The sequence below is a fragment of the Egretta garzetta genome, unplaced genomic scaffold (assembly GCF_000687185.1).
Source record: "Egretta garzetta isolate BGI_Z169 unplaced genomic scaffold, ASM68718v1 scaffold333, whole genome shotgun sequence".
NCBI lineage: Eukaryota > Metazoa > Chordata > Aves > Pelecaniformes > Ardeidae > Egretta > Egretta garzetta.
Window position 1 is genome coordinate 1342485 of NW_009259179.1, and position 10498 is coordinate 1352982.

A 10498-nucleotide genomic window follows, 5' to 3' on the forward strand; every position below is an offset into this window, starting at 1 on the left:
AGAGATGCCTCAAGCTATTACTGTGGCCAAGGCAAGCCTTTAATCTGGATTTCCCAAGAGAAACAGATAGCAACTGCAGCAGCCACGTGGCAGTCCAGTAGTTAATGACAAACAATGCACTTGGTTAAAAGAATGGTGTTAAAGCTGGAAAGTCCAAATGCTCCAAAGCTACAAAGTACCAGAATGAAGGTTGTTGATGAAACCTTAATTTGGCCTCCCCTGCGAGCGGGTATTACGATATAGCCACTTAATTGCCAGAGCACCTACTCTTTGTGCCCAGAGTGGAAGGGGATACTTAATGAGCAGCTTTAATTTTCTTTTTTTTTGTGCAGTGTATGGACCCAAGCCTTCTTTACTATGTACTATTCAAAATTGGGACTGAGTGCAGAATTATTAATTCCTTTTGTGCTGTTCTGGAGTGCTTTTTGGTCTTTCACTGGAGTGCTGTGCAAGTTGGGGGGACTAATTTTGCAGTGCCTTCCTAAGGTGAAGGAAAATTATTCTTGTCATTTTACTGATGGGACACTGAGGCTTGTAGAGGAGTGAGGTTAGGAGTCTCACGTCATCCCTGACACTGAAATCCAGGAGAAAAAAGCCATTTAGAGCAGGGTTGTTCTCTTTAGTTTGCAGTCATAACTGATAATCAAATGGAGAAATGGTTGGAAAGAATTGTTTGTAATTACAGACTGAAGTTAGCATCCTTTCCACCTAACTCTGGAGATTACTCTGAACTGCTTATTGCAGTTATGACTATCTTTACAGTCCATCTCCCCCATCTTTTCGGCTTTTACCTGCCTTTTGCACATTATCATCATCATCATCATCCTTGACTGGGGGGGCAAGGCCTGTACTTACCTTGCGTGGGTATTGAAATGCCTGGCTTAGTAGGGAAGTCTTTGCCTCTGGCATTTAGAAACCAGGGCAGTTTAATGCTGTTGAATATGAAATGTGATGGTGGGGAGGTCCAGAAATGAACCACAAAAATGGTTAAGGTCCAGGTGGTATTTATGTAGAAAAACATATTTCACCTAGTAGAGTATGGGTAATGGGGGACTTCATTGGCTGGACACTTCTTCAGTGGCTTGTTTTTCTGTGTACATGAAGGCTGCCACTTTTTAGGGTAGTATAGCCTTCCTTTAGGGCTGTGGTGGTTCTCCATCACTTCCGATCCTGCAGGCTATTTTTTGGGAGAATGAAAATTATGCCTTCCCTAGCACAGTTCCACTTGGGTGCTTTTTTAGAGAACGCGTTTCTTTCTCGGCTTCCTTGGGATGCACAGAGTCAAGCTTGGAAAACACAGCATTGCATCTTTGCCATTTAAGGAGGGTTTGGGGAACCTTCCGCCTAGTAAGTCTGAAATTCAAGTGTATGAGTAATCCAGCTGAACTCTGCAGCTGCTTGTGTGCCTAGAGATAAGTAAGTGTTTAAGCACCATCCTGTACCTGAATCCTAATTTGCTCCCAAGGCAGACAGGTGGGGAAGAAACAACGGGCAAAAGGGTTGAAGTTGTCTGGGGAGATGTCTGGCTGCTTTTCCTCTGAATGGGCAAAAGGCTTGAAGTCTGGGGAGATGTCTGGCTGCTTTTCCTCTGAAACGGCGCTGTAACACGCAGAATGGCCGGAGCCTCGCTGCAACGAAGAGTGAGCCTCATACAGTGCAGGAGGTCACACTGGGAGTGAAGCAGGCGACTTGCAAGCCTCTAACAGTGGCGTTAAGTAACAAATTGTGGGGCAGAAGTATGTTTTGGAAGTCAGGAATAATGCCTTGGACCTCTGCGTTGTTACGGGGAGGGGTGCAGTGTTCTTGGCATGTAACACCTCTTCGAATGTCTCCCTCAGTATAAGAGATGGAGGAATGAGGCCAGAGCAGCAGGTGAACTTAAAACAATATAAACAAGTGTGTCTTTCCAAGACACTCTGCCCACCCATGTACTTGAAGTGCCTGGGTGAAAGGATGATGGCTTACGGAGTGCCTGTGTGCCTCTTTCCATGGCTTGGCATGGTGCATTTTGCTCTGCTGCATGGGAGAGCTGTGAACTCAGGGTGTGCAGAGGCTGGAGAAGCCAGTGGAGGAGTTTTTAAGGACCACATCGTAGAGCAGGAGGAGAATGAGCTACGAGAGCAGAGCTTGTTGCCTTACTCCACACAAGGATCCCTGTAGGATGGGGTCATTTGTAAATTATTCTGGGTGAAATTAGCTCCCATCCCCTCGCAGCATACATGACCTATGGACAGTGTTTTGCGGTCACTGTTTTTACAGGTGGGTATCGGATCTCTGGGGATGCAGGGCAGATGGGTTGGCATCACCTCGCCTTTGCACTGCCTGGTGTGTTGCCTGGCTGTGATGTACCCCGGCGTGAAAAAGAGAGGACTCGTGCTCCAGTGTGCGACAGTGATCATCTGTGCTGGTAGTGCCCCACCTTGTCTGGGGTCAGGCCACTCACCGGGGTGTCATACCCATACCCACGCCACTCTGCTTCCCTGGATGCCGTAGCCCAAGCCTCTGGTCTGTATGCATTTGCATGCCTGAGGTGGTGTTTTAGATCTTGGATCGTGTCGTCATGTGCAAGAAGTCTTAGCAAAAGTGATCTGCTCCAGCTTTGTTGTGTTCGCGGTGGCTGTCTGCCTGCATTGGCTGCTCCCCATCCCTTGAAGGTGAAGTGCAGTGAGGCACAAGCAACCTTATGGGTTTTTGCAACAGCTCTTGATAAATTTCTCATGTCTCAGATGATTTGATTCATATCTGATTAAGGGTGCGCCCAATTTCATGGGTGGAACTGGATGTACGGAGGTAGCTGTGTATTATCAGAAAGTCGCACATTGGATCATCTGGTTTAGTTCCAGCTGTCTTGGTAGATGCACCTGCTAGGATGGGAATATTTTCTGCATGTTTTAGTTGTGCACATTCTACCTGACATGTAGTGGAAATGATTCCAGATGCTCTTGATCTCCAGAACAAGACAAGGCATATCTATCTAATGAAAGACATGAATAATTCTGGGTATGGTATTGGTGTGCTCCTGGGCTCCTGTTTGTCTTTCTCTTTGTTTTTGCTTCCATATCCCATGGACAACATTTTCTTGTGTTGTCCATATGTCTAAATTTGACTGTAGTATTTTGGGCTGAGCCTGCCGCTTGTTACGGTACCCGGAGGAGAGTAGTGAGTCTGCCAAACCGTGCGTGTTGAAGTCCAGTAAACCTGAGCAGAGGCTGCACCCGTGGAACGGTGTCCGGGTCTTAGGGGCTCCTGCCCTGGGAGATGAAGATAAAGTGGAGAATGGTGGGAGAAGAGCAGAGCAATTGACTTGGGATCATAGAGACTGATTATGAAGGAAGATGAAAAGGATGTAAAAAGTGTGTGTTAGCAGAATGTGACTAAGATGGAGACCTGATAAGTATTGAAATGTGTCTGCGGAGGAAAGGGGAGCCATAGCTTCTGGCAGAGCAAGGCGGTATGTCTAGGACTTGCAACTTGGTGTAGAGCAATTCTGAGTCATGGTAACGTACAGCTCCTGTGGCCCTGTCATCACAAGCCATTGCCACCTATAATCCCATGAACAAATGAGCTCGGTTCCATCTGAAACCTACTTGGGCTCTTCCCCGTCCTTCCTGTGGAGTTCATCTCCCTCACAGCTGTTCATCGCCGTGGTTTCTGAGCCGTGCAGGCTCACTGTCTAATTCCTCAGCCCTTACTCACAGGAGGCCTCTGTGGGAGGGAGGGACACCCAAGAGAAATGTGAAACTTGCCATGAGGAATTTGGGTGGCTGATCTGCTGCAGTGTGGCCTCTGGGAGCCTGCCGGAGATCCATGGGCTGAGAGCCTGTGATCTGCAGCCCTGGTGGGGCTCCAGGGAGTGGGATGGAGGCTTGAGGGAATGTGGGTTTCTCCTGCAGTGGGCAACCCATATGGCATTTGGGGGGCCTCTGTTAGAGCCGCGCTAGCCCACGTGTTAACAAAATTCAGTTGTGCAATTGGACAGGGTAAAGTGGAGGAGGGGAGCAGTATGACTCACTTAAATCAGCAGTGACCAAAAGTGGGCTGTAAGCTATAGGTGACACCTCATGCCTCCATCCCAGCTTCACACAGTGAAATCTGGCAGGAGAGATACAGCCATATGTGCAAATGTAGTATGTGGGTTTGGGTCTTGGTCCAGCATTCACATCCATAAATAGGTCAGCCCCTTCCTTACGATAGCATTTGTGTGCGCTTTACAAACATGAACTAACTAATCCCCACAGATGTTTGGCAGCCTCCTGAGCCCACAAGGAAGTTAAATATCATTGTGCTTTGCTAGGGAGATGCCCAGGATTCAAATAACACCTGCTGGAAGAGCCAGTCTAAGCTGGGGCATGTTCATGACCGTGTGGGTTCAGCTTTGCAGGGCACCTGCCGCTGCTGCAATGGGCTGCTCTGACCACAGCGGCTTTCCCTGCCTTCAGCTACGCAAGGGCCAAGCTGTGTTTCTGCTGAAGTCAGAGACACAACTTCCTTTATTTTGTGCAGGGGAATGGGATTTAGCTCTATGTTTGCACATTCATGCTTTATTAAAATCCAATTGAAAGGAGGGAGCTGTGGACTTTGCTTGCTGCCCGCCTTTGCCTGCATGCCAATGTGCCCACCTCCTTGTTGGTGGTGTGTGAAGGCACGATGCTCCTGGCTGGCGCCTGAACCCTTTGCTTGCCTCCCTCCCTTTCCCCAGATGTGAACGTTTAGTTGCAAGCTCTATACGCCTCTGAGGTTGAGCAGGTTATGTGGACGTGTGTGGCTGAAGCAGCAGTGTATTCTGGCGTTGTCTCTGGACTCTGCAGCCTGCGATTCATGTCCTGGCTGTTCCTGTTCCATCCCACCCTGAAGCGCAGCCCCAGCCAGCTGCCAGAGATAACGCGCTGAGGACCAGGGAACTCCATTGCAATAGCTTTGCCTGTACGGAGTATTCAGAGATCTTGGATAATAAATGTCTTGCAGCCTTTTTTTATCAGGAGTTTGCTCAGTGTTGCATGGGCCCAGAAGCTTTGCTTTCCGCTAAAAGAAAGGCTATTTGGCTATCTTTCCAAAAATAAGATGAAGCTGTAGCACATCACAGAGGAGTGAAGAACAAGGAAGGCCTCTGTATGTCACTGTAGCCTCTGAGGTCCATATTTGTCCTCTTAGCGAAGTTCAGCTGCACAAGGTGGGGAAAAACCAGGAATGAGCTCCTGCTGCATCATTGTTTTTTTTTTTTCCTGGGTATTTTGAAAGATGACTGGGATGCTTTAGACGCTTGGCTTTCTTGCTCCAGCAGCGCTGAGGACTGTACTCGTTCCTCCTGGCCTCTGCTTTGTGCTCTGGCTTGATGGCTGTGCTGATTTTCAGGCAGTTATAATTATAAGGCTTCTGAGTGGAGAGGGAGGCAGCAGTAGGATAGTTCTGGATTACTAATAAAGCAAGGGCTTTTCTTAGGTGTTTCCTCACTCAGATCTTTATCTGTCTCCGTTAAGTATGGATGACAGCTCGGGATGCTAGGGTGTGCTTCTAACTTCTCAGAGCTTCCTGCAGTCTCCCCAGGGCATAGACCCCACCAGTTTTTGCCACTCAGCATCTCAAGGAGAAGCCTTGGGTGTCTTCTGCGGCGGTGGAGGCTGTGGGCTGCTCCTCCTCTTCCTCCTCGCTCTGAACCTGCTGTGGTTGCTCCGTGCACGCCAAGTGCGTGCATCTGACTCGCTCCGTGATGCCGGCTGCTGCTGCTTGGCCTTTTTGTCTGCATTAGTTTAATTGAGTGAGGAGTTTGCAGGAGAAGCTATTCATTCCCCTGGTAACTGTGCTTGACAATCAGAAGTTATTCTGGGGGTGAAGGACTGGTACAGATTTGTTTTCCTTGGCTGCAGATCTGTAGCCCCTAATAGTTTCTCGCTCATATGAACTGAGGTTGACTGGGTTTGCCACTAATTAAAAGCCAAAAGGATATGCAGTCCTCTCCAAAATAATTACCATCTTTGGTGAATGGAATAAAACTCTGCTTGCTTCCCGTTTATTTCCAAACCCCTCTGTTTTGCCACGTTACCCTTGTGCTGGCCACCATGCATGGGAGAGCCCCGGCAGCCCCAGCAGCTCCATTGTGGTGCACGGGGAGTTTGGTCTTGAATCCTTTCTCTGCTTTTGGGACCAAAAGGTAAATATAGGGAAGGCATGGAGTTACAAAAAATTCTATGAAACCCAAGAACTGCATTTTGGGGGAGAGGATGTGTTTTCTTGGTGTGAAGCCACTAAAGGTGACAGAGCTAAGCGTGTGCACTGTGCGTGCAGGAGCATGGTTTTATCTTTACTTTTTATGGGCTAAAAACCAACCAGAGCAACAAAAGGTTTTGACTGCTAGCTACCAGGAAAACCCTGAATGCAGCAGCTGGAGTTCCTAGATAGTTTGGTTTCTATTGGTAATTGGTTTCAGATACATGATAACTTTGATTCATGCATTGTTCTGGGCCTGGTGACGTAGCGGAAGGTGTCCTCTCTCCTCCCCGTTTGCTCGACCTCTGCATTTGTCACGTTTCTGTCACCAGCAGGGCTGGGCCTGCGGCAGGAGGAGAGCAGAGGGTCTCCCCGCTTCAGCCGGTGCTAGGTGTCCACAGAAATGTTTGTGCTCCTTCAGTGCAAAGTGGAGGTGCTGTCCAACGTCACCACTGGGTTAAGGGCTGGAAAATGCCCAGTCCAAAGTGGTCAGGCTCTCTGGCAGCAAGGACATGGTGCCCTGTGGATTGCTGTTTGTGCATGCAAAGGCAGAAGCACATCTCCAGTCTTGCTACTTACCCTCAATGGTTTATGGTGGGGTTTTGGCCTCTGAGCCCCAGCTGGTGTAGGAAGAACGGCCACCTGGGCACCAGTCACTGGCTGAACATTCCTCCTCTCAAAGCAGTGGTGCAGGGATGGGCAGAAGTCTCCCAGGACCAGGTTCAGAGGCTGGGATGGGATCAGTTCCACCTCCAGTGCTCCTTACGGGGTTGTGCCTAACCTGCTGTCAGGGATGGGTGGTGGCAGCCATGCCTGCTACCTGCAAGCCCTTCCTTTGCTCTGCTACCCTGGGTGCGAAACTGGGTTGTGTTCACTTTGCACTGGGGGCATTCCCAAAGTCGCTGTGCTCAGCTGCGGGGCTTGCAAGTAGCAGCAAAGGGCCTGGATTTGCTTAATCTGCCTGTTTCACCAGGCAGCATCTGCCTGTGACCTTAGTAACAATTTTTTTTTAATGCAGATCGAGCCCCCTGTTTTAATTGAGGAAGAAGAAAGAACTTGAAGAGAGCATGAACCCATGACCTTAAGATAAATAGTTTCTTGTTGAGTCCACAAGCCCCTAAGCCACCCCCTCTTCTGAGAGTAGCGTGGTTTAATGAAAGGTCAGAGGTTTTGTCGTCTTTGAGAGCCTCAGAAAGGGAGGGTGATGTGAGCGACCTCTCCTCGGTCCTCCGTGACTGCAGTTGTTCTTGGCCTGTCAAGTTCCCATTGAGGCTGCTGTGCTTGTCCCCTGTTCCTGGATGATGGCTCTCTTGACCTTCTCTGGTCTCTGAATGCTGATCAGGGCCTGGTGATTGAGTCAGCTGTGTTTCTGGGGGTTGTAACTAGATATACAGTGGTTATGGGCGAATGGGTTACGCCAGGCTGTTGTGAGCCTCTGTGTGCAATGTGCAGATTTGCAGGCTTGATAGGACACGGTCTTCACTTGCCAGCTCTCCCCACACAACCTCCCACGTGTGTCTCCTGTTTCTGGGCTGAAGGCCAAGCGTGGTATCTCATGCACCGCTGCGTGGTCAGTCTTGGCGAGTGCTGACTTGTGCATGGCCACTGCTGTCTGAGACGTTGAGGTTGCTTGCAGAGGTCCCCCTTCGTTTTATCCTCTGTGTTTCCTCCTTGGGTGGTGACCAGGCATGTGGCTGTACCTCTTGAGGCAGGTGCAGCATTACTCTGTCTTTCTCTTTCCTTCTCTCCTTCCTTCTTCCTGACTGCAACCACTAATGCTCCTTGAGCCTGGCTGATGGCTGGCATGGAGCTGGTCTTGCCTGCTTGCATGTTGGATGCAGCTTCCTTGATGTTGTGCCAAGTCAGTCTTTGAAAATATCAGCTGGCACGTCCTGGGGAGATCTTTGTCTCCAAAAGCTTCTGCAGTTCCTTTCTGTTTTTCCCCATCACCGAGCAAAAAAATAAAAACACTTGGCTTGATAACATAAATACTGGCTGCAGGGAGGACAGGTATGATGGTGGTGTTATGCTGTTAGGCGCTCCTGTGAATCACACCAGCGAGCTGGAAGAAGGTTGAAGAGACCTTTCTTGGTCTCAAAGTGTTTAATACCTTCGGTGTGATGTTGTGCCCACGCACTGAGGGTAGTTTCAAACAAATAGGCACGTACTCTTCCAAAATACAGTGCTCAGGTGCAGCAAGCCGGAGGATATCGTCTGTATCTCACACTGAGAGTTAGTAGCCAAGAAAACTTTGTGCTGAGAAAACATCAGGTACATGGGAAGAAGCGTTGTCTCTCCCTGTAAGTTTTGATGAGGTCCAGTAAGGGTGCTGAGGATGTTTAATTGTTAATTTTGCCATTCTGCAAGCCAAAATCCTCTTTCTTTCCACTGAGGAGCAAGAACCCAGTCAAAGTGAACCAAATTGTACAGGTCAAGAGGTGCAGTTTTATGGTCACTGTTGGTGCTAGGTGAAAAAATAAAGGAAATGCAGGGCAAGTCTGGTGTGTATGCTTCTCTGGGTCAAGATAAAATGGCACATGGGCGCTAAAGACTTGCTATCCTTAATTTTTAAGGAGAGGAAAGCTGTGCACTTACTGTGCTGAAACAATTTGTGATAAATCGCGATCCCCTTTTACAGGCAATTAATTAGGTTTCCTTGAGGGAGGCTAATCCACAGAATTCCTGTGGAATTCTGCACAGCTGGCTCTCGTGCACAAGGTGATAGAGGGATATCCAAGCTCTGCCACCTTCCCTTTGCTTGAGCCTGAGCCCCAGCTGGGAGGATGGGAGTGTGCACAGGGCTGGGCACTGGGCACGTGGCATGATGGCTGCCTGCTGGTGTCCCCTCTCCCCACCGCTGTCACCTCAGGGAGGGGGAAAAAGGTCCCCCCGTGACGCATAGGGGTAGCACATGGGGCTGCGCCTCGTCCCGCAGGCAGGCTACGGGTCGTTGTGCTGAGGGGGGTGGACACTTGACAGCTACGCTGTGGGACGGTGGGCTCACCATCCTGCCGAGCCAGGGGGTTGGGATAGCCTTTCCTTCCTGCTGCTGGGTATGCTGGAGACCCCCTCCATCCCCTCGTTTTAGTCATTAGCGCTGGGCTGAGGCTTGTGCACCCCAGGGGTGGTGGTGATGATGATGTTCTGGTGTCCTTTGGGGGAGAAGAGGGGCAGCAACTTTGTCTGTGGTGAAGGTCCAGGGGCTGAGCGGGGTGAGGGGCAACGCAGAGCATCCTCACCATCCTCCCTCCCCACCTCGGCCTGGGAGCAGGGGCTCGGTGGTGGCAAGCATTTCCCCATCACAGGGAGGAAAAGTGGAAAGCATAGCCAGAAACACTGCCTCTGCTATTTTTTTTTTTTTTATTCCTTTCATGATAAGGGCCAAATTCAATGAGGAGCCTGGCTTCCAGCTGAAGTTGGAGTAATTTAGGAATTAAACCATCTTTTTTAATGTATTTTCTGAGTGTCTCCATCTCTATCTATGATGGAAGTAACAGTACTGGCTTGTTCAGAAGGTGGATGCATCCACAGGTGTCTATGGTCCTCCTGGTTTTGAAATGTAGTAAGAGCAGTTATTAGGGCTTGTCAGAATTGCTCCAAAATTTTTTATCTGTATTTGGTTCCTTTCTCAAAATGGAGTTTTCTGTGGGATGCATCAGCTTGCAACTCAGTTGTTGTTTTGTAAAGGAAAAACGTTTAGGTGTACTTTTTTTTTTTAGTCTTCTATTTGTGATGGTAACAACATTTGTTGGAAACAAAAATGTTTTCATGAAAAGCAGTCAGTGCCGAAGCCGCTCCACTCTCTGCTGGCTGCTGGCCATGCTTCCATGTTCACTTGGGCGCCTCTGCCCCATCAGGGTGTTTTCTGGTTTTGAAGGAATATGCTTCCTCAGCCTCCTGATCCAGCTGTTGGGAAAGAGGAGCAGCTGCACTGAGAAACTCTTCTTTTTGTTTTAATACAGGTGTTTGAGGCCCCTTGTTGCTCATCCCATCTTGAAGGTCTTTGTTCCATGGCTGAAACTGGGGCAGTTTGCTATTAAGGTATGAACAGGAAAGGGGATGGCTGATGCTCGGTCATCTTTGGAGATGGGGGGGAAGGGGGGAGCAGACTTTTCTAAACCAGAGAGGTTTACTGGTCCTGGCTGATTGTGATTTTTTTAAACATCACAATGGATTATAACGCTTTCAAAAACACCTGTCCTGACCAAGTGGGGAATCAAGTTGGCTGCCAGGTGTTCGTTGCTCTTTGCAAATGATCTGGCCCAAACTGGATGAAACAGAAGCAGTGAACATG